The sequence below is a fragment of the Vombatus ursinus genome, unplaced genomic scaffold, assembly GCF_900497805.2.
Source record: "Vombatus ursinus unplaced genomic scaffold, bare-nosed wombat genome assembly UNPS02000580.1, whole genome shotgun sequence".
NCBI lineage: Eukaryota > Metazoa > Chordata > Mammalia > Diprotodontia > Vombatidae > Vombatus > Vombatus ursinus.
In genome coordinates, this window is record NW_020940358.1 from 27,800,191 (window position 1) to 27,822,926 (window position 22,736).

General features: G+C 45.6%; 1 pseudogene; it reads left to right on the plus strand.

The window, feature by feature from the left end:
- LOC114032985 overlaps positions 1 to 21,558 on the plus strand; it is a 68,538-nt pseudogene extending 46,980 nt beyond the window's left edge.
- The last annotated feature ends 1,178 nt before the right edge of the window (positions 21,559 to 22,736 follow it).

Genomic DNA, 22,736 nt, shown 5'->3' on the forward strand with positions numbered 1-22,736 from the left:
CATTATATAAGTATTAACTATTATTATCGTTATTATTAGTGCCCTCCCTCGTTAATGTATACTTACTCTGTATATATTTTGAATCTACACATATGTGTACATATTATTTCTCCCTATGAAATACAAGCTCCTTCAGAACAGACACTTTGGTTTTTACCTTTGTTTCACCAATGCCTGAAACATAGCAAGTGCTTAATAAATGTTTATTGGTCATTTACATGAACTACTTATCTTCTTCCTTGTCTGCAATGTCTCTCTGAACACAGTAGTTAAATGTTTTTCATTGAATTCAAATTAATTACATTTTTATTTGGGTGCTTACCAGTGCCAAGTACAAGGCTTGGTATAGTGGGGGACACAGGGAGGGATCAGATCTGGTCCTTGCCCTGACAGAGTTCAGAGTCTAGTCAGGAAGATAAATCAGAGGTACATGAAACAGTTCAGTAATGACTCCAAGCAGTCTGTGCCAAAGGCCAGGTGAGTGGTGTAGTTAGTGGGATGGAGGGAGAAAGGAGAAGTGGACTATGGCACTCAAGGAATCTTTCCTGGAGAAGATGGAAGTTGAGTTCAACCTTGGACAGGCAGAGCTAAGGCAGCACGGTATAGCTGGAAGAACCCTGGGTGTGGAGTCAGTTCAAAGGGGTTCATAGCCTACCTCTACTATGTACTACCTGTGTGACCTTGGGCAAGTCACTTCTCCTCAATGTGCCTCAGTTTCCTGGTCTATGGTTCCATCCAGCTCTAAACTCTGATCTCTATGAGAAGTCATGATGGCTTGGTCTTTCCTAGCCCATACTAGGGCACTTCAACATACATATTGTGACTCCCTCAAACATCCTGACTTCTCAGGTTCTCATTTTACTCAATTCCCATGACCTTTTTATTCCTCCACTCCTCCCCAGCTACACACAGATGTGGTCATACCTTGATCTTGTCAATCCCACAAATGCTCTTGCTCTTTCCATGTTCATAAACTATGAAATTCTTTTATCTAATCACAATCTTTTGCCATTCCATCTTTCCCTCTCTGTCCCCAGTTCTTTGTCCTCATTGTGACCTCCAATCCTTCTACCCCTCATTTTTATCCCCCTTCTGCACCAGCTACACTCTCCTTCCACTATCTCTACCTCTTAGAAAACTAGTTCAACTCTCACTATCTTCTATGTGAGTCCCTTGCCACTTATTATGCCTTGCCAAACCCCAACCTAGGATGGCTGCTTTCTCTGCTTTCAGTCTTGTTCATATGGTGCTGAATGAAGCTGGAGAAAATCACAAAACTGTGCTGTTTGGATCGACTCCAAATTTGTTACGTAATTTCAACTGGGGCCTCACAGCAGGAAGGCAATCATTTTATACCCCCGATTGATTCACTGTCCCACTTACCACAGCAGCTATTCCAAATCTTTTTGTTCCTTCTCAAGCCTGCTGTGACACTCCCTTCACTCCATTCTCTTAGCTGAAGATTTGTTCTCATACTTCACCCTCCAAAATTGAGACCATTCAACAAGAACTCTTTCTTCTCTCCATCTCATATCACTCAGATATCTTTCCCCACTGGGGAAAATCTAGCAGACATCCCCCCCTATCATCCCTATTCTCTAACTGATCTTCAATTTCTTCTTGCCTACTGGCAGCTTCCCTGCTATCTACAAACTTGCTTACACTTCTCCTGTTCTTAAAAAGTCCTCCTTCTATCTGTCCATCCTTCCTAGCTATTGTTCTATATCTCTTCCCTTTCAAACCTTAACTCTTTGAAAAAGCTGCCTACACCAGCCCCGCCACTTCTTCCCTTAGTCTGGTCTAAATCCTCTGCAGTCTGGCTTTGGACCTCATCATTCAACTGAAACCACTTCCCCCAAAGTTATCAGTGATCTCTTAACTGCCTTATCTAATGACCTTTCCTCAATCTTCAAGCTTCTTGACCTCTCTGCAGCCTTTAACGCTGCCATTCACCCTCTTTTTTCTGAATATTTCCTTCTCTCTAGGTTTTCCTAATGCTCTCTCTTTCCTCTGCCTGTCTGACCACTCCTCAGTCCCCTGGCTGGATCTTCTTTCAGGTCAGCCCACTAATTATGGGTTTCTCCCAAGGGTCTATCCTTGGCTTTCTCTTTTTAATACTATTGTACTTAGTCAACTCATTGGTTCCCAGGGAATCAGTTATCATTTCTATGCATATGATTTTCAGATTTTTGTTTTTATTCAGTCCTAAGTGCTCTCCTGTCCTCCAGTTTCACATTATCAGCTCCCTCTTAGACATCTCAAACTGGATGGCCCATAGACATCTGAAATTCAACATGTCCCAAAATAAACTCTTTGAGCGTCCCCCAAGGCCTCTCCTCTGTCCAACTTCCTTGTTGTTGCTATTTGCAGTATCATCGTCCCAGTTACCCAGGACCACAATCTCAGCATCATCTTTGATTCCCTACTTGCACTCACACAACAATCTATCCAATCGGTTGCCAAGTCTTGTCATTTCCATCTTTACAGTTTCTCAGCTCTTGTCTACATCCCCTTCTCTCCAGTCACACTGCTGCCAACCTGGCACAGCCTCTCATCACTTCAAGCCTGGACTATTAATGGCTGCCTCGATTCCCTCCCCGCTGCAGTTCATCCTCTACTCAGCTGCCAAAGGGATTCAAGATCTGACAAGGTCACTTCACATACTCAATAAATTCTAGGGACTCTCTATTGCCTACTGGAGCAAATATAGAATCCTCTGGATTTTAGGGCCCTTTATAACCTGGGCCCTTCCTATCTTTCAAGTGATATCAACACTTCACTTTCCTCCACGTACTCTTCAATCCACTGACCTTATTATTTCTCAAGCAAGATACTGCATCTCCCAACTCTGTGTCTTTGTACTGGCTGTCCCCTATCCCTAAAATGCTCCCCTCCTTACCCACTCCTTCTAGATTCCTTGGCTTCCTTTAACACTCAGGTTAAATCCCATCTCTATCAAGAGGCCTTTCCTGTCCTTCCTATCTTGGTGCCTTCCTTCTGAGATCATCTCCCATTTAGATCCTTTTTATCTTGTATGTACACAGTTGTTTGTATGTTATCTACCCATTGGAATGTGTGCTCCTTAAGGGCAGGCAGTATTTTCCATTTTCTTTGTACCCCTAGCATTTAACCCTATGCCAAGTTTGTAGTGGATGCTTACTAAATGCTTGTTATTTGATTAGCTGAATGGAAGGACGAAGATTGGAAGTAAGAAAAAGAGGAGAACAAAGGGCCAGAGGCAAGAATGTTTTGATATATTGGAGTGAGAATGAATGAGAAGACCTACCTAGCTGAAATAGGCTTACTATTTGGTAGGAGATTAGTGCCTCATACTTCCATGTTTCCTCCTGTCAGTGATGACCTGCCTTTTTAGACTAGATGGTGTCAAAAGCCCTTCCAAGTTTTAAATCTCCCATCCCTTATGATAACCTCACATAGAAATTTGTTTGTACTTCTCTAATTCACAGCTAATAACTGGCAATTATATAGCATTTCCAGGTTTGCAAAGCACTTTTCATGTATCATTTCACTTGTAGGTGAAATTATTATCTCTATTTTACAGATGAAGAAACCAAGGAGGAGAAGATAAGTGACTTTCCTAGGGTCACACAACTAGTGAACATCTGAGGCAGGATTCAAACTCAGATCTTCCTGACTCCACCTCCACCACTCCATATATGATCCACATATCTCTTCCTCAGATTTCAGCTTACTTCTTATAAAAATGCATGGATTGCATTGCTGGGCATATGTTCCAAAGGAGTCAAAGACTAAAAAGAAGCTTTAAAGAAAAATAAAGATCTTTCACATAAAAAAATCGTCATAGCAATGCTTTGTGTGATAGCAAAAACCAGTAACTATAGGGGGTGCCCTCAATTAGGGACAGCCTGAACAAACCATGACATAGGAGTGTGTCTTGGAATACTATTGTGCTATAAGAAACAACAGGGCAGGTAGTTGGCACTGTGGATAGAGTGTGTGGCCTGGAGTCAGGAAGACTCATCTTGAGTTCAAATCCGGTCTCAGACACTTACTAGCTATGTGACCCTGGGCAAGTCACTTACCCTTGTTTGCCTCATTTTCCTCACCTGGAAAGTGAGTTGGAGAAGGAAACAACAAATCATTCCTGTATCTTTGCCAAGGAAATTCCAAATGGGGTCACAAAGAGTCCGACATGACTGAACAACAAACAAAATAAGAAACAACAAAGATGAGGAAGATTTGTGAGAACAGCTGCAGAAAGAAGTGAACCAGGAAACAACCTACATGATGACTACAATAAAGTAAGTGAAAAGAAGGTTAAGGCAACCCTGCACACTCTGTCATTATAATGAACGACCTTGGCTGGGGAGAAGAAAGGAGGAAATGAACCTTCCTCTTTTCACTCTGGGCAGGGGAAAGAGAATGGCTGGAGAATGTTGCAAACACTGTCAAATGTTACTGTGCTGGTTAGTTTTGTTTTATTGTTTTCCTTTGATACAAGGGAATGCTCACTAGAAATGGGGAATCTGGAAGAGGGCTAGATTGAGAAATGACTATCATGGCTTCAATACATTTTTTTTTTAAATAAGAGGGTTAGACTAAATGATCATTAAAGTTTTTTCTAGTTTGTTCCATGCTCTGTGTTCTAAGATCCTTTCCCACGTTGGTCCTAGAGGTTCTGGCTATAGAGTGCAGCAGGTTCCTGAGAGGCAGACTGGGCTCAAAGCCCCACAAGAAACTACAGGCTACACACACAGCGAACAGTAGCCGGTATTGCCCCATGCCCCCCTACTTTCGGTGACAGCTGGGGCATGGTGGAAAGAGATGCTAAAATTATCGTCAAGCTCCTTCCACTGCAGGATCCGGTGTGGAAATACCCAGTAGCAATAGTTTTAGAGTCAGAAGACTCAAATTTGAATCCTGGTACTACCACTTACCATCTGAGTGGCCTTGGGTAAGTCAATGAACCTCTCTGGGCCTTACTGAAGTGAAGGGACTGGGCTAGATGGCCTTGAAGGTCCTTTCCAGCTCCAACACCTCTGACCCTGTGTGTGACCTCAGAGCAGAAGGTTTGGAATTAGAACACCTGGGGTTGAATCCTGCACCACTTACTGCTCCATTTGTGATATGGGACCATTTGTTTCAACTCCCCATGCTTCTGGTTTCTCATCTGTAGAATAAGAGCACTGGGTTACATGATCTCTGAGTTCTCTTCTACCTTTTCAGTTCTGTGATTCGTGAGCTTTTACCATGTTTAGCTGGCCTCATACTCCCCTCCTTCATTATACCCTGGTCATTTTCCTACCATGCTTTCTAACAAGTACCTGTCCTTCCCACAGCCTTTCCTTCTCTTGGTCAGGGAATGGTAATCACATCAATCCCTCCATTCCTGCAAAGGGGCAAGTTATCAATTCCCATATGACTCCATTCACTATCCCTGTGACTTTCCAAACCAAAACACCCCTTCTCGGCCACCACTCCACTACGCTGTTGTCCTTCCCCTACGAAAATCTAAGCCTCTTTAGATTCAGGAGGACCTGACTTCAAATCCAGCCTCAGACACTTAACACTTACTAGCTGTGTGACCCTGGGCAAGTCATTCAACCCTGATTGCCTCACCAAAATGCAAAAAAAAAAAAAAAAATCTAAGCTTCTTGACGGCTAGCTTTTTGTAAGCAATGGCACGCAGGGTACTTCAAAAAAGACTTTTCATTCATTAATTTATTAATTTATTCCTCTTCATGCATTCATTTGTGATTCCTGTTATATATCTGTATCTTACCCCACTGTTAGGTTGTGAACCCTGTGAAGATACAGACCATGTCACACCTAAACTTTGTGCCTGCCTCAGCATCACAGATGTCTGTGCACATTAGGTGCTTAGTAAACATTTGTTGTTTTATGGCCTTGCATCTGCCCTGGGCAGGTTGCTTCATAGAGAAAAGCCCAGAGGGCTAGACATTTCCAGCCAGTGAATCTTAGGCATGTTCACCCCTGGTCCTCAGTTTCTTCCTCTGTAAAATGAGGGAGTTAAACTATGTGGTCTCTAAGATCCCTTCCAGCTCTAAATCCTATGATCCCATGATCTTGGGACTTGGCTTGGGAAGGGAAGCTGCTGTGTGTGTGTGTGCTTAGTTCCTTGGCAGGAAGGGGTTTAAAAGACAGAGAGATTGAAAACAGATTATTGGGAAGAAAACTATTTCTGTTTGGAGACAACTGTCTCTGCTGCCATTGGCTCTCCTCCCAACCATTCCCCAGGCCTGATGCAAGGCTGGCCGGCAAAATCCTTTCCTCCTGGGGGACAGTGGGGGTGGAGCAGGAAGGCTCCTGAAGCTGTCAGGTGCCTGAGGATGGCATGGCAAGGCTGTCTTTGAGAAAAGACCCCAGAAAGGACTGGGTCATAGAGAATTGCAGCATGTCAGAGCTGGGATCAGCTAGGCCAGCCCCCTTCTTTTGCAGATGAGAAAACTGAGGTCCAGAGAAGCTAAGGGACTTACCCCAAGATCCCACTGCTGGCAGGTCAGTGGCAGAACTGGGATTTGAACCTGACCAGGTCTTTTGCCTAAAAAAAACAGAACTTACTTCCCTATGCCATCCCTCTATCCTTTCCTGCATAAATTTGGCCTGACTGGGACCTGTCAGCTACTTGACCTTCAGTGGGAAACCCTGCTCCCTAGCAAGCCAGATCAGACCAGCCCTGAGAAGGTTGGCCAGAAGGTCATGCCTGGGGCTTCAGACCCCTGCTGGTACCTTCCTTGCTCTTCCAACCATCTCCACACATAACCCAGTGCTCACACAGGGAAAGGAGACCACAGAGCAGGACTCCTGCAGATCAGGCTCCTGGAAGCCTGAGAAATCTCCAGTTTCAGCTCGTCCCCCTTCCTTCATCCCCTCCATCACCAGAATTCCCATGCAACTCAGCTTCTCTGTCTAGAAGCAAGTATTCTAAGACCTGGGGACTTTTTTTTTTTTTTGCAAGGCAATCAGGATTAAATGACTTGCCTGGAGACACACACCTACTGTCAAGTGTCTGAGGCTGAATTTGAACTCAGGTCCTCCTGACTCCAAGGCTGGTGCTCTATCCACTGAGCCACCAGCTGCACCAGCCTTGGAACTTTTAAAGACGAGGAATTACGGTCTAGTGGGAAGAGTCCTGGTCTGGCTCCGAGTCTCATTTCTGCCATATCTTTCTGTGTGACCTTGGATAATTATTTTCCATCTCTGGGCTTTAGTTTCCTTAACCATGAAATTAGGAATTTGGATTTGATGGTCCCTAAAGTCCCCTCCAGCGCTGACAGTCTATGTTCTAAGGTCTCTTCTAGCTTAGCTCTAACGTTTTGGGATCGGATGTGTTCCTGCTTCATGGAGGATTTTCTGTTTAAAAGAGAAGGCAATGCTTAACCCCAGGAATTAAGTGTTAATGATGGAATTCCACGCATCACTGGGAAGAAATATTTTTAGGCAGGAGTATCTTCCTCCCACTCTGGCTCCTCTTGTCTGTTGGCCTCTGGGGGAACCTCTTTCATGTGAATCAAAATCTGTGGAAGTGCCATGGAGAAAAACCCAACAACCTAAACTTGCCAACAGCAACAATTAGGCAATGGTGGTCTTGCCCTCTTCTCCCTTACAAGAAACCTGGGCTTCAGACTTCCAGAAGAACTCATATCCAAGATTTCCTTTGATCCATACAGTAGATGTGCTCATTACCCCCACTGGAGAGATGGGAAAACTAAGGTCTTTTATTTTTTTTATTTTTTTCATTTATTTATTTGATTCTAACAGACATTTCTCCCATGAATATTCACAAGTTAATAGGCATGGAAATCTTCCCATTTCCTTCTTATCTCATTGAGATCCAAACCCTCCTCAAAATTTTCTTTCCATATTCAGAATGGAGCACTTCACTTACCTCTGCTACTTTCTCAGTAGGAAGGCTTTAAAGGCTGTCTAATGCATTGTCATAAAAGTACTGAATTTGGAATCAGAGGATGGAGGCTCAAAATCCCAAGATCAGCTATTTGATAGCCCTGTGACCCCTGGTTAAGGTGTTCATCCTCCCAGAGACATGTCTGAAAAATTGGGGGTCAGATTAGATGAACTCGAAAGCTCTTTCCAGCTCTAAGTCAATGATCTGATGCTTCCTCATTTTCCAGAGTTGCAAGTGGGGGGTGGGGTACCTGTGAGATCTTGGTTTGGAAATAGCTTGGAAGTGTGTGGTGGCCCAGGGTCTGGCCAGGATAAGGGCAAAGCTCACTTGTTAGGGCTCCAGGGCAGATGGAAGGAGGGTAAAATAAATGGCCAGAATGGAGGCAGCCTAGCTTAGAAATAGCTGGGAAGTGCCAGCATCCAGCCCAGATCCTTGATGCTCCAATCTGCTAGCCTCCAAGTCACTCTTCCTTCTTTCTCTAGAAGAGTACATGGCCTGAAGTTTTTCTTTCCAACCCAAATCTTGTCCTTATCCTTGGGGGCTGAAGTATGGATGACCATGTCTCCTCAAACACCTAGAGAGAGATGGATGATACATAGATGGGTGGAGAGGAATAGATGACAGAGGTGGATAGAAAAATAGCTGGATAGAGAGTTAGACAAAGAGACAGATGACAGACTAGTAGAGCATTTAAGTGGTTCCTAAGTGCCCTACACTAAGTAGGGCTAAGTGCTGGGGGCACAAAAATAAGAAAACAAGGGGTGGGGCTCTTCTATGGAGGAGCTAGCATTCTAATAGGGAAGACAAAACATAAAGTGGACCTGGAAAGGGGGAGTGAGGAAAGAAAAGTGCCCCTGAGGAGGATGGAGCAGACCAGAGGATGAGCCAGAAATGGAGAGGGAGGGAGCCAGGCACCAGGTGCCTGCTTTAACTCTGAGTTCATCAAACTCCTCCCTCCTGTGATCTTCAGTCTACCCTAGCCACTGGCAGGGATGGTCACACCTTAGATCTCACCCACATCCAGAACTAGGCCATCTCCCTCCATGATTTTGAACTCAGAAATGACCTTTTCTTATCACAATAAGGTCTTTTTTTCAGTCGATTACTCATATTATTCTTTGTGATTCCTTTTGGGATTTTCTTGGCAAAGATACTGAAATGGTTTGCTATTTCCTTCTCCAGCTCATTTACAGATGAAGAAACTGAGGCAAACAAGCTTAAGTGACTTATCCAGGGTCCCACAGCTAGTAAGTGTCTGAGGCCGGATTTGGACTCAGGTCCTCCTGACTGCAGAGCTGACGCTCTATCCGCTACACCACCTAGTGGCCCTCTACAAAGGCCTACAAAGGTGGAATGACTTCTTCAAAGTCACACAGTAAGTAGCAGAGTCAGGCCTAGAACTCCAGTCCTCCTAGTCACAATCTCCTGTTTTTAGCTCCCTTCCAAGTATTCTGTTCTGCAGTCTTTCTGGACAAGTCTCTCTGCCTCTCTGAGTACACGCTGTGGTCTTCAGTGTCCGGGCCTCAGAAAGCAGTGTGGTACAGGAAAAAGATCACTGGCCTCAGTGTCAGAGATGGTCACTTTGGATCCTGCCTTTGCCACCTACTGAGTGACCCAGCTGCCACTTCCCTGAGCCTCAGCTCCCTTAGCTGTAAAATGAAGGGATTGGAATAGGTGAGATGGTCTCACGGGTCCCTGCTATCCCTAAATCTGTGAGGCTGTGATCTTTGCTCACTCCCTTTCCCATACTTGAAATCTGTTGTTCCCCCTCCTCCCTCCCTCCACCTTCCTTTCTCTTCTTGGCCTGCTGTCTGGGGCTTATAATTTAAAGCCCAACTCAGGCCATCTCCTCCAGGAAGCCCTCCATCTCTGATCCTGGCTCATAATAAGAGTTTAATAAATAAAGAAAATTTATGAGTTTATTTTTTTTTAATTTGTATAATTTATTAAAAAAAAAATAGAGTTTCATATAAAGCTTCATGTTTGCTGCTCTCCCAGACTTCCCATAGCACTTTTTTTCTACACCCTGCTCTCTTATGTACTGTTGCATATTCTTGTTATCTATGCTGGTGTCTGTCCTCTGTGTTATTACTGCTGCTGCTGCTAATCACTGACATTTGAGTACCACTTAAAGATTTGTAAAGCACTTTAAATACATGACCTTATGTGATCCCCTCAGCTGCCTGTGAGATAGTTCCTATCATTTTCATCCCACTTTACAGAAGAGGAAACTAAGGCTCAGAGAGGCTAAGTTATCTGTCCATGGTCACATAGCTAGCAAATGTGGGAGGTAGAATTCAAACCCAGACCTTCCTGACTCCAAGCCCGGTGCTCGATGCATCAAATGCCAACCAAATGTCACCCACAGGACAGGCAAGTTGGCCTATTGGAATCAGCAAGGCACCCTGCAGGAGAGACAGGAGGAAGCATGTGCCAGGCAAGCCAAACCACTTTACCACGTTGACCATTATTTCTCCTCAGACTGGGATGGACAAGGCCTAGGACCCTGAAACCAGAGGCTTAGGAATAGCAATGCTTACAGCTAGTGCCTGCAACCATCAGCCTGGAAAGCAACCCCGTGGAGAAGTAGCCTGGCAACAGCTCCTGCAGGTAATGTAGCCACACCTACTGAAGACTCGAGGGCAGTCAGGAGGTCCAGGGACAGAACACTGGGTTGGAGTGAGGAAGATCTGAGTTCAAATCTGACCTCAGACACTTACTAGCTGTGTGGCCCTGGGCAAGTCACTTAACTCCAATTTACCTCAGTCCCTCATCTCTAAAGAAATTGCAAACCACTCTGTATCTTGGCCGAGGAAACCTCATGGGCAAAAGTCTCTGGGGTCATGTAGAGTCAGATCTGACTGAACAACAGCAACCGAAGACAGAAAAGGAAGTTCTCTGCTCTTGACCAAAGTTCTTGACTTAGTCAAACGTTTCAGCATCAGAAACTGATATCATTTATATGTGGAAATGATGTTAAAGGAGGTGCATCATTCTCTACTTTGCTGCTGCACCCTAAGGATCATGGGACTTTTTCATTTGATTTGCAACTGAAACCTTCCATATGTATTGTCTCTCCCAGTACAATGTGAACTCCTTGAGAGGACTCACTTAATTTCCTGTGTGTATTCTCAGTGCTTTGCAAACACGAAGTGCTTAATAAATGCTTTACTCATTCTTTCATTCCACACCATCTCTACTACTTGAATTTCTTGAGAGCAGAGAACATGTTATCTCAACTTTTTGTTTCTCCAAGAGCTGTGTGTGTGTGGTTCTACACACAGTAGGTGCTCAGTGAATGTCTCTTCTGTTCAGCCACACCAACACTCTTTCTACTGTGCCATGTTGAATGCAGACCCTGCACCAGAGAGTGCTGGGCCATCTATCTAAATAGAAGTCATTTATCAGCACCCCCCACAAAATGGCACATGGATCCCTCCTTTCCTGGGCAGGGGTGGAATGTATGTGGGCATGAAACCCTGAGTTTGCCCTCTGCACACACTGGGTGTCCATTTCTTGAGAAGTGCAGGTTACAAGCGTGACCCCGAAGGAGAATGCTTAAAGTTGCAAGTGCACAGGCAGCAACTTAGAGCAGCCCAGGGCGTGGGGGTGGGTGGGAGGAGAGAGGAGATCCAAATCTGGAGGTGGAGGAGAAGTAGCAGAGATACTCCTGCCGGGGACTGCCCTGGGTGTCATAGACAGCTTCATGCAGCCATTCAATTTGGCCTAAGAACAATGGAGTGTTTTTGGTCCTCTCTTCCAACACCTTTGACTATTTCTTCATGGACTCTACTAAGGAGGGGTTGAGGACAGGGTACCAGCCAGGCTGGCCCTGTTTGGCCCTTATATTGGCCCTAAACAACAGGGGATTTACTCCCTAAGAATCTGGGGTTCAGAGGTGTTAACCAGGGCTGACCTTGCACAAAATTGTAGCTACAGAATGATGTGCTTGAGGGTATTGGGCTTGGAATTGGGAGTCTTGAGTTGATAGTAATAATAACACTAATATTTATAAGATATTTTCAGGCTTTCTTTTTTTTTTTTTGTCTAGGCAATGAGGTTAAGTGACTTGCCCAGGATCACACAACTAGTAAGTGTTATGTGTCTGAGGCAAGATTTGAACTCAGGTCCTCCTGAATCCAGGGCCAGTGCGCCACTGAGCTGCTCCTTACAAGTTTTTCAAAGAGCATTACATGTTATCACCTCACTTGATCCTCACGGTTCTGTGAGGTAGTTGTTGCTATTATTACGCTCATTTTACAGTTGAGCAAACTGAGCCCGATAGTTTAGATGACACACCCAGAGTCACATAGCTAGTATCTGAAGTTGTTGCTATATGACGTTGGACAAGTCACTTCTCTTTGGTACTTACTTTCCTCATACATAAAATAGGAAATAATAGTTGCCTTATCTTCCTCAGCGTTGTTGTGAGAAAGAATGCTTGTCCATTAGAAATGGGTTGTTTTTATTATTACTGTATCTAACCCAACCCAGCCACCCAAACAAACCATCCCCACGCCCAGCACCAGTTTTCCCCCAATAGTAATCAAATCAATCCATTGCTTCTGGAAAGGGAAAATCATTCTGTGACTCTGTGGCTTGAGTCACCATCCCTGTGGCTTCACCCTTTCCTAGTTCCCACTCCCCTAACTGTGCTCTCTCTCCCCACCCCCACCCCCAGAATGTAAGCTTCTTGAGGGCAGGGATTGTTTTACTTTTACATTTCTATCCCCAGCACTTAACCCAATGCCCAGCACATAATAAGCACTTGCCTTTTCACATAATGATGATGCATTTTTTTGTATTTTGTGATTCTGTGAACCCTCTGGATCCTCAATCTTTCTTCTTCCAAGGCAGGTTGGAGAGCAGAGCCGGGACTCCCCCACCCATCCCTGTGATGAAGGTTTACAGGCCAGCCAGGCCTAGCTCTAGAGCATTGCCCTCCTTGGAGCTTGGTAGGGGGTCTCAAGGGAGGACAGATTGTGGCAGAAGTATGTCACTTCTGGACGTAATGGCCCAGGGGCTTTCAAACAAAGGCCATGAACCTCTGTCTCACTCCGGTCCCATGCAATGAGACAGAATGCTTTCCCAGACGAGATGACCTTCTTCATTTGTTATGAGAAGAGATTCTTTCTGGAGGACGTGATGCTAGATACTAGGAGCTTGGGTTCCAGGCCTTAACTCACAGGAATGTAGAGAGGAATCTTCAGGCTTTAGCCTTGCTCCTCCCTCACACCCTGCTCCCTCCCCTCCCCTCCCCTCCTTAGGCAGGAACTCCCAGTCTCCCCCTCCCTGGGGCATTCCTCCCCCTGCAGAATTCTGCCATCACAGTGTTATTCCAGGCAGCCCTCACAGCTCCTTTTCCAGAGAACTTTTCCTTCAGAGGACAAAGGATTATGGGGGATCCAATGGAGGCTTCCCTAGGGCCGGCTGAGAATGGCCCCAGAAGACCACATGTCATGGATTTAGCATCTAGTCAGTCAGTCACTAAACATTTATTAAACATCTATCATGTGCCAGGTACTATGTTATATGCGGGGGATACAAAGAAAGATAAAAGATAGTCACTGCTGTCAAGGAGCTCACAATCTAATGGGTGAGACAGCCTAAGAACAACTGTATACAATATACTATATACTACTGTATACTATAGGTAAACTTCAGACAGGCTAGCTTAGAAATAATCCACAGAGGGAAGGCACCAGAGCTAAGGGGGATCTGGAAAGGCTTCCAGTGGAAGGTAGGATTACAGCTGGGACTTGAAGCAAGCCAGGGAAGCCAGGAGGTGGAGATGAGGAGGCAGCACATTCCAGGCACAGGGGATAGCCAGGGAAAATGCTAGGAGTCTGGAGATAGAAGCATCCTGTGGGAGGAGCAGTTGGGTGGCCAGTTCATTGGTCTGCAGAGTTTGTGTGAGACATATAAGGTGTAAGGAGACTGGAACAGTGTTGGGGGGGGCAGGTTATGAAGGGATTTGAATGCCAGATGATTTTATATTTGATCCTGGAGGTGATAGGAGCCATTGGAGTATATTGAATGTATACGGTGCCAAGAGGAGTTAACATAGACAGACTTGAGCTTTAAGAAGATCACTTTGAGGGCAGCTAGGTGGCACTGTGGATAGAGCACCGGCCTTGGAGTCAGGAGGACCTGAGTTCAGATCTGGTCTCAGACATTTACTAGCTGTGTGACCCTGGGCAAGTCACTTACCCCAGATTGCCTTACCCCCCCCAAAAAAGTCACTTTGACAATTGAGTAGAAGATGGACTGAAGTGGGGAGAGACTTGAGGCAGGGGAACCAACCAGTAGGCTACCGTAATTCAGTAGCTAAGGCAATGGGACAGTGTTGTTCTCCATTACCCAAGATGAGCTCTTTGGAAGAGATGGCCCAAAAGAGCACTTTTCCTATATGAGGCTCCTGGAAGCGGGGGGCTGAATTAAATGACCTCTGCGGGTCTCCCAGGTTGTGGCAGGCGCAAAGCCATAGCAGATACTTTTCATGCCCATCACTGAACTGGGAAGAAGAGTCTACATTCTTACTGGACTCCTTCCTTGAAGGTTTTATCTGTCTTGAGGGGGCCAAATTCAAAGTGCGGTGGGTTAGAGGGTCACAGATTTAAAGTTGGAAAGGACATTGGAAGCCATATAGTCTAACTCCATCATTTTACACAATTTTTTTTAAGGCAATTAGGTTAAGCGACTCGCCCAGGGTCACACAGCTAGTAAGTGTCAAGTGTTTGGTCTGAAGTTGGATTCGAACTCAGGTCCTCCTGACTTCAGGGCTGGTACTCTATCCACTGCGCCACCTAGCTGCCCCCTCCATCATTTTACAGATGAGATTACAAATGACTTGCCCAAGGTCACACAGTTAGCAAGCATCAGAAGAAGGATTTGAACCCTGGTCCTTTGACTCCAGAGTCAGTCAGTGCTCTTTCCACTATACCATACTACCTGCAAGTCATTGAATCCTAGAATTTAGAGCAGGAAAAGGCCTTAGAGATCCCTCATTGTAATTTCCCTTGTTTTATAAATGAGGAGCCTCCATCTCAGAGAGCTTAGGTGATTTGCCTAAGCTCACAAAGATACTGTAATTAGTAGTCATGTCAGGATTCAAACCCACATCTTCTGGCTCCAAATCCATTTGCTTTCAGGCATGGCCACCCTCGATCTTGCCAATAACTAAGTATGATGCTACCTTCAGCATCTCTCACCACCTTAGCTTAGTTCTTTGGCATCTACACAGTGAGGGGAGGTGGTAGGAGCAGAGGCAGTAGGACACAGGGGGAAGGGGAAGATGAATCACTCTTTCTGGCACTAGGACAGACCCCTGTCCAGGCTTGGATCCTAGTCTGTTTCCCAGGAGCCTACAATGTTTATGCTTGAAACATCCTGGATCAGAGGCACACCATGCTCACAATCCTATCTGATCAGGGCAGGAACACACAGTAAGCCCTGGCCTGGCCTGGCCTGACAGTGAGCCTGGGAGGGCCAAGGGGCTGAGATACATAGAATGTGAGAGGTGTGGAAAGACCTTTGACTCTAGAACATTCTAGAGGGAAGGAATCTAAGAATGTTGTCTTTTGGACGAGGCTTATGATTTCATTGGCAAAGGGGACTCCTAAGGAGGGAAGGCTCTCCACAAATGGATATCAGCACCTCCTTTACAATTTATAGTCTTAGAGAGTTTCTCAATGACTTGCAGGTAGTATGGCATAGTGCAGGAGTAGGGAACATGCAGCCCTGAGGCCACATGTGGCCTTGAGGTCAAAGGTTCCCACCCCTGGTATAATGGAAAGAGCATTGATTGTCTAGTCACAGGACCTGAGTTCAGATCCTGCCTCTGGTGCTTGCTAACTGTGTGACCTTGGGCAAATCATTTGTGTCATCATTTGTAAAATGAATGAGTTGAACTAGATGGCTTCCCAACTTCTCTCTAAGTGAAAGTTAAATGGCTTTCCCAGAGTTAAAAGCTTGTGTGTAAAGACGTTGTCCTTGAACCTGTCTTCCTGACTCTGAGACTAGCTATGTCACTCCTACTCCAGGCTCTTCTCTGTTCGAGGAGCCCTTAGAACATAGACCACAGAAGGTTAGCTCTGGGAGGACTTATTCAGCATAGCCTATGAGAGCTTCCAGCATGGAGCACAGAATATCAGAGCTGGGAGGGCCTTGGACCACGGAACACAGGATGCTTTGGGTGGGAGAGACTCAAATGATGATCTGGCCCGACCTCCTCATTTTACAAAGGAAGAAACTGAGGGCCAGATTAGGGATGTGGCTGATTGAAGATCACCCAGTGAGTCAATGACTGAGCCAATATTAGAACCTTCCCAGCTTCCTTCGCTCCTCCCTTTCTTTAAAATTCCATAGCCAAAGAGCCAGTAACAGATAATTTGGCATTGAATTTTATCTTGTCTTGTATCTTTCTCTTATTGTTTTAGACATGGAGGTGCTGGAACCAGCTCTCACTGGCCAGAGAGCCAACTGTTAAATGTTCAGTGTGGGCATTTATACCTCAGAAATTGGCCAATGCTACAAATAAGGACTTGATTTATTGTTTGTTGATGGTCTAGACCAGGGGGAGGGATCCTGCAGCTTCGAGGCCACAGGTGGCCTTCTAGGTCCTCGGGTGTAGCCTTTTGACTGAATTCAAGCTTTACTGAGCAAATCCTTTTATTAAGGGGATTTGTTCTGTGAAGTTTGGATTCAGTCGAAGGGCTGCCCTTGAGGACCTAGAGGGCCACCTGTGGCTTCGAGGCCACAGGTTCCTCATCCCTAGTGTAGATTTAAGAAAGTAATGGAGAAAACATTAATAATGTTAAAAGTATAGGTACTTTTTTTTTTTTGGAGAGCCAGTTGTTAAACACTTACCAGTACACTCCTGGTTTTGAGTATTTTTCCACAACTAGACTATGAGATCCTGGAGGGCGGGGACTGTTTCCTCTTGCCTCTGCCAAAGCACTGAACCCAAGGAAGGGCAAAGAACAGGCACAATTACACTGAATATTTACTGCATGTATACCTTAAGGATACATGTACCGTTCAGTCAAAACGGAAACAGTACTCATCAATTTGTCCCACTTTAGTCTTTATAATCTCAGCACTTAGCGCTGTGCCTGGCACTTGCCCAAAAAGGGCTTAATAACTGCTCCGTGACTGGTCATTTCTTTTAGCTGCAGACATTGACAAAATGTTACTCCTGAGTATTGGATAGCAATAGGGTATACATGAGCATAAATTGGAATCATAGAACTTCAGGGCTAGAAACCTTGGAGTATTTTTTATTTCGCATCTGCTATGTGATACACTGCACTGGATGCTGGGGATAAAAAAAGAAAAGAAAAATGATGGTCCCTGACACCAAAGATTTTATATTTTACTAGGTGTGGGGGAGGGGAGTTTATGATATGTTATATAAGTATAATAATACAAAGGTGAATGTGGTGAAGGCAAAAGATAACGTCAGGACAAAGTGCTCTAGGAAAATTTGAGAAGGGAGTGAACACTTAGCATAAAATATTAGAGCAGGAAGGAGATTTAGGGTATAAATTGTTAGAGCTAAAATGTGTCTTAGAATCAGAACATCACAGCTGGAAAGGACATTAGAACACAGAATGTCAGAGCTGGGAGAGCCCTTAGAACATAGAATGTCTGAGCAAGAAGGAAACCTAGAACTTAGAACTGGAAGAGATCTAAGAACATAGAATGTAAGAGATAGGAGGGGCCTTAGAACATAGAATGTCAGAGTTGGGAGGGTCCTTAGAACATTAGAAAACCTAGAACATTAGGGCTGGAAGAGACTTAGGAACATAGAGTGTAAGAGCTGGAAGATAATTTAGCATTTTAGAACATAGGTTGCTAGAGTACGGAGACCACCTAGTCCAGGAATTCTTAACCTGGAGTCTATGAAATTGTTTTTAAAAATACTTTGATGAAAAAAAAAACAAAAAAAAAATACTTTGATGACTGTATTTTGATACAATTAGTTTTCTTTGTATTTTATGCATGTAAAAATATTCTGAGGAGGTGTTCATGAGTTTTGCCAGACTGCCAAAGGAATCCAAAAACAAACAAGATTAAGAACCTCTGACCTAGTCCAACACCATTATTTAGAGGGGAGAAAACGCTAAAAGAAATGACTTGGTCAAGATCACACAGCGAAGTTGTGGTAGAGTTGGAATTAGAACATGAGTCTTTGCAGAGATCTTCTCACCACAGCATGTTGCCTCACGGGGTATGGAGCATAGAAATACGAGCTCCCTGCCCCCTCCCTCCATTAAAAAAAACAAAAAACCAATCACCAGACTCTGCCTTAATTTTGCCAGTGGTAGGATTCAGCTGATTCACCGTTGGATTTTGAACCCTGTGACCTGGCCCCAGGCTTATTCTGGGAACACTGAGATGGAGCCCAGCCTGGGCTCTTTCAAAACTCAGTCAGCTGCTGCAGGAATCTGGGAGCCCAGCCCAGGCTCCATATAGCTGCAGGGACCCTATAGGCCTTGCCCCCTAGCCTTAAGCTCCCTGTCTCCACTGAACAGCGCCAGCCACCTGTTCGCAGTGGGCCAAGGAAAGGGGATGAAAGATTCAGCTGCTTCTGCCCCTGCAGTCGACTGTCCCAAGTTAGCTTGAACCTGGCAGCCTTCGCTGACTTCAGGGCTGTGGAGAAGTAGGGGAGGAGGCCCTGCAGCTGCGGACCCCTATGATCCCAGGTCCCAGGGGTGGCTGGCTAGGTTTCCTAAGATAGCTTTTCGTAAACAGCTCCAGTAAGAGCTGAGCTCTGGGTAGTTGGTGGAACTTGGCCCTGTGGTTTTGGCCCAAGTGCTTGGAGCTGTTTGCTTTAACACAGCCGCTTCCTGATGCCTGCCTGGGCTCATTTGGCTTCCCAGTAATGGTGTGTTTTCTCCAGTTCACTCAGGATGGGCGGGCAGCCAGGCCCGCTCACCCCACAGGGAAAGTGGCTTAAAAGTGACTCTGGCCTCCTCCTCTCCCCGGCCTTTGCAGAAATAAGGAAGGGACCAGAAACCAAACAAAGGGCTGAGGGAGAATGGCTCACCCTCCAGTCAGGCACAGCCCACCTCAATCGAATGGGCAGGATGGTGGAGGGAAGATTAAAGGCTATCTTCTTCTCCCTGTATGGGAGCCAGGGGAAAAGCAGCAATGTTGTGAGCTTCCTGCCAGGCATCCAGGGGAGGAGGCTGGTTTGCTTTGGGTGGGTAGGAGGGCACAGTGGAGTCGGGGTATTACAACTAAGGGAAGAGGGAGGCTGACTCTAGCTGATCATCTAGATCTTTCTCCAGGGCCTGGTGCTGATTTTTAGAATAGGAGTGAGTAATAGAATACAAAGTGTGAAAGTCTGAAGGGGCTTTAGAACATAGAGGGTCAGAGCTGAGAGGGACCAAAAAAAAAGAAGAATATAGCTTGGAAATTGGAAAGGAACTTTAGATGTCAGGTCTATCCCCTCATTTTATAAAATAAACTAAGGAGCAGAGAGGTTGAATGACTCCTCCAAAGTCACAGTGACTAACTAGTGACAGAGCTGGGACAAGGACCAAGATCTTTTGACTCCTAGTTCAGGGATCCCCTCTATTACATCGTGCTATCATGGCACTGGAAGGGGACACTAAGTGCTGGATTTTTCTGCTTTCTTTCAGACACTATATTCAACTTAAGGGCTAGGGTGGAGTCCACAGGGCAGCCAGACAAGTAGTCTGGGAGAAGCAGCTCTTTGCAACAGGCAAGGAGGGAGTGTGGGTCCACAGTAGGCTTCCTGCAGTGACCTTGGCAATCCCCAGCCTCCACGCTGCCCCTCCCCAACCCCTTGCTTTGCCTGAAGAGAACCACTCCAGATACATTCTCGCCAGACCGAGGGGACTCCCGGGACCAGTGGATGACTGTCTGGTGATTCATGCCCTCACGCCCACCCCCAACAACTCAGCAAGGCCAGCTTCACACAACACATCCTGCCATTGCATGCCTCAAGCCCCATAAGGGCTGGCCCCACTAATCAATTCCCCCCACCAAAGAAGCTGGTTATAATTAACTCTATCCCAATGGCCAGACTAGATGCTCACATGAGCACCAGGCCCACACTGATGAGAAGTGTGACTCAGTGCCCACTCAGTCCTGCCAAGGACTAGAGAAAGGGAGAGGCTGTTTCCTGGAATGCCTCATTCGTGAAGGCTTAGGTCCCTTACCCTGCCTTCTGGAGATGTCTAATAGCTCAGAATAGGTACTTTCAGATGACACCAGGTCCCTTCCAGTGTCATTCAGCTTAATGTTCAAAACCTTCCCTGGGCCTGGAGGGAACATGCCTGATTACTTCAGGCCAGAGACTGCCCAGGGAATCTTCCTCAATTTCAAAAGTCTTTTGGAATTCAAACAGGGAAAGTTGCCTTTTGCTGCTGCCTAGATTTGAAATTCTTTCTTGAATGAGATCTCTCAACATGTCCCCCAGATCAGGCCTGAAAATAGTCGGAGAATTCCCTAGGACAGAGATTGAGTGTACTTTGTTGACTCTAATGAAAAATACCACCCTAAGATTGACAACATGGGGGACCTCAACATCAACTTGTGTTCAGCAAGGTCCCAGGTCAGTGGTCAGTCAGTGCACAAGATGAGCCTTGGGGATGTGGTGGAACAGGGTGTGAGGTATGTGTTGGGGTATTTTGTTGGCAGAATCTACCTCTACTTCACCAAAGTCAGGGTATCCCCAGAGAAGCTTTACTTCTGGTAGCATGTAGACAATGAGATGGCCTATTCCACTGTCGGAATACAAAGTCTGCAATGTCATATGGCTAGATTGAGATTATTGGACATGCGATGGCTCCTGGGATGACCCCTCCTGTTATTCGAGAGCCACCAAAGTCCTGCTTGTGGCAGAGAAATGGCTCAAGGAGCCCAGAACAGCTAATATGGTTGAGTTTGAATCAAGCAAGGCAATGACTGGCAAGGCCTATAAGAAGGATGCCAGGTTGGTAATGGATTACCCAGCTGCCTGTGATGAGTGCTACACTACAGAGATGGAGAATCTGCTCAATGAGAAGGGGAAATTCACAATTGAAACTGAAGGGAAAACATTCCAGGGAACAAGGGACAGAGTCAGCATGCAGAAATTCTAGAAGACACTCCATGTTGAAGAGGTCGTTCCAAAGGTCATTGAACCCTCCTTTGGTCTGCATAGGGTTTGCATGTATGGTATTTGAGCACATGGTCTGTATTTGAGAGGGAGATGAACAGAGAACATTTTTCAGCTTTCCTGCCATAGTCTCTCCATCCAAATGTTCTGTCCTCCCATTGAGCCAGAACCAGGAGTTTGTGCCATTTGTTAAGGAGTTTTCTGAAGCCCTGACCAGAAATGGGGTATCCCACAAAGTCGATGACTCCTCTGGCTCCTCTGGTAAGTGCCATGCCAGGACAGATGAGATTGAGGTCATGTTTGGGATCACCATTGACTTTGATACCATACACAAGACTCCTTATGTGGCCATATTGAGAAACTAGAACTCAATACGCCAGATCCATGCTGACATCACTCATCTCTCCAAGGTAATCTACAATTTGGTCACTGGCACCATAAGTTAGGCCTATGTGAAAGCCACTGCCCTCTGTTTTAGGGGCAGAACACTGGCAAGATGGAGATGATTGAAGACTAAGGACTCCAGCAGCATCTCCTTTGGTGTGGGCATATTGCTCACACCAGTAACCAATAAACTTGCATCATGTAACTGTCTGTCCTAGAATGGGACTGTGGTCTCACTCCTAGATGCAAATGATGATTAAAGTTGAAGATGGGCACAGATGAGGCTGCCTTTGTTTGCTTGTGTTTCTGCAGAGTTTCCCCTCTGCATATCTAGCCTTGCTTCTGGGAGATGCCTGCAAAGGTCATGAATTCAGTGTGGCCCAACCCAAAAAGTCTCCCTTCAGTTGTAGGAGCAAAAGGTGAAGGTGTGGGGGGTGAGGGAGATAGCCAACTTGGGGGCCAACTTCAGGGACTAGAGGGTTATGTTAAACGTAGAGCTTAATTTGTACATCAAACGAGTGTCTCATCTTTATTTATAAAAACTGTCCAAATTACTGGAAAACTGTTTTCCCAAGAGACCCTTTGAGCCTCTGGGCAAAGAGTGTGACTCCTTCAGCTGCTGCCCTGGTGCCCACCCAGGCACGGGCTGCTTGTTCCTGCCTTTCTCCCCAAAGGCCTTGTCTGCCCCTCCAGACCTCCATCTCAGAGAAACTCTCTTCAACCAAGTTGCCACTCTGCCTGTTTTCTGGGACACAGAAGGACCACCCCAGAGGCAGGGTAGAGTGACCAGGCAGTAACTGAGGTGGGGAGTTGGGTGTGAGCATAATTCCCAAGCTGCTGGGCTCACTCACCAGATTCCTGGTATAATTTACTTCACTCTTCTCTAGCCTAATCTGTGCGGCCTGGGCATGAACAGAAGTCATCCCTGTCTCCTGCTGCCCTACCTGCTGCTCTCTCACTCTGTGCTGTCAGAGACTGCCTTCTGCCTCACCACTTTCCTCCCTTGTCAGTCCAACAATTTCTGGCTTAGCTTGGGGAGTAACTTTCTTCTCTTTATCTTCCCCAAAAGTTTTCTGCATGATTTTATCACTTGATTCCACTATCTGGAGCAGTTAAAGATGTGATTCTTCTCTGTGGTTATGACCATTGGGGTTCATAGGAGTTTTGTTTCTGGTATTTTTGATCTTATGTTTAAGGGATTTGTTTCTTGTTTAAGTTTCCCCCACTGTATAACATTCAGGATATAACCATGAGGCCTTGGGAAATTCCCCTGATTTCTTTGGCCATTGGCCTTTCTCCCCTATAAAATCA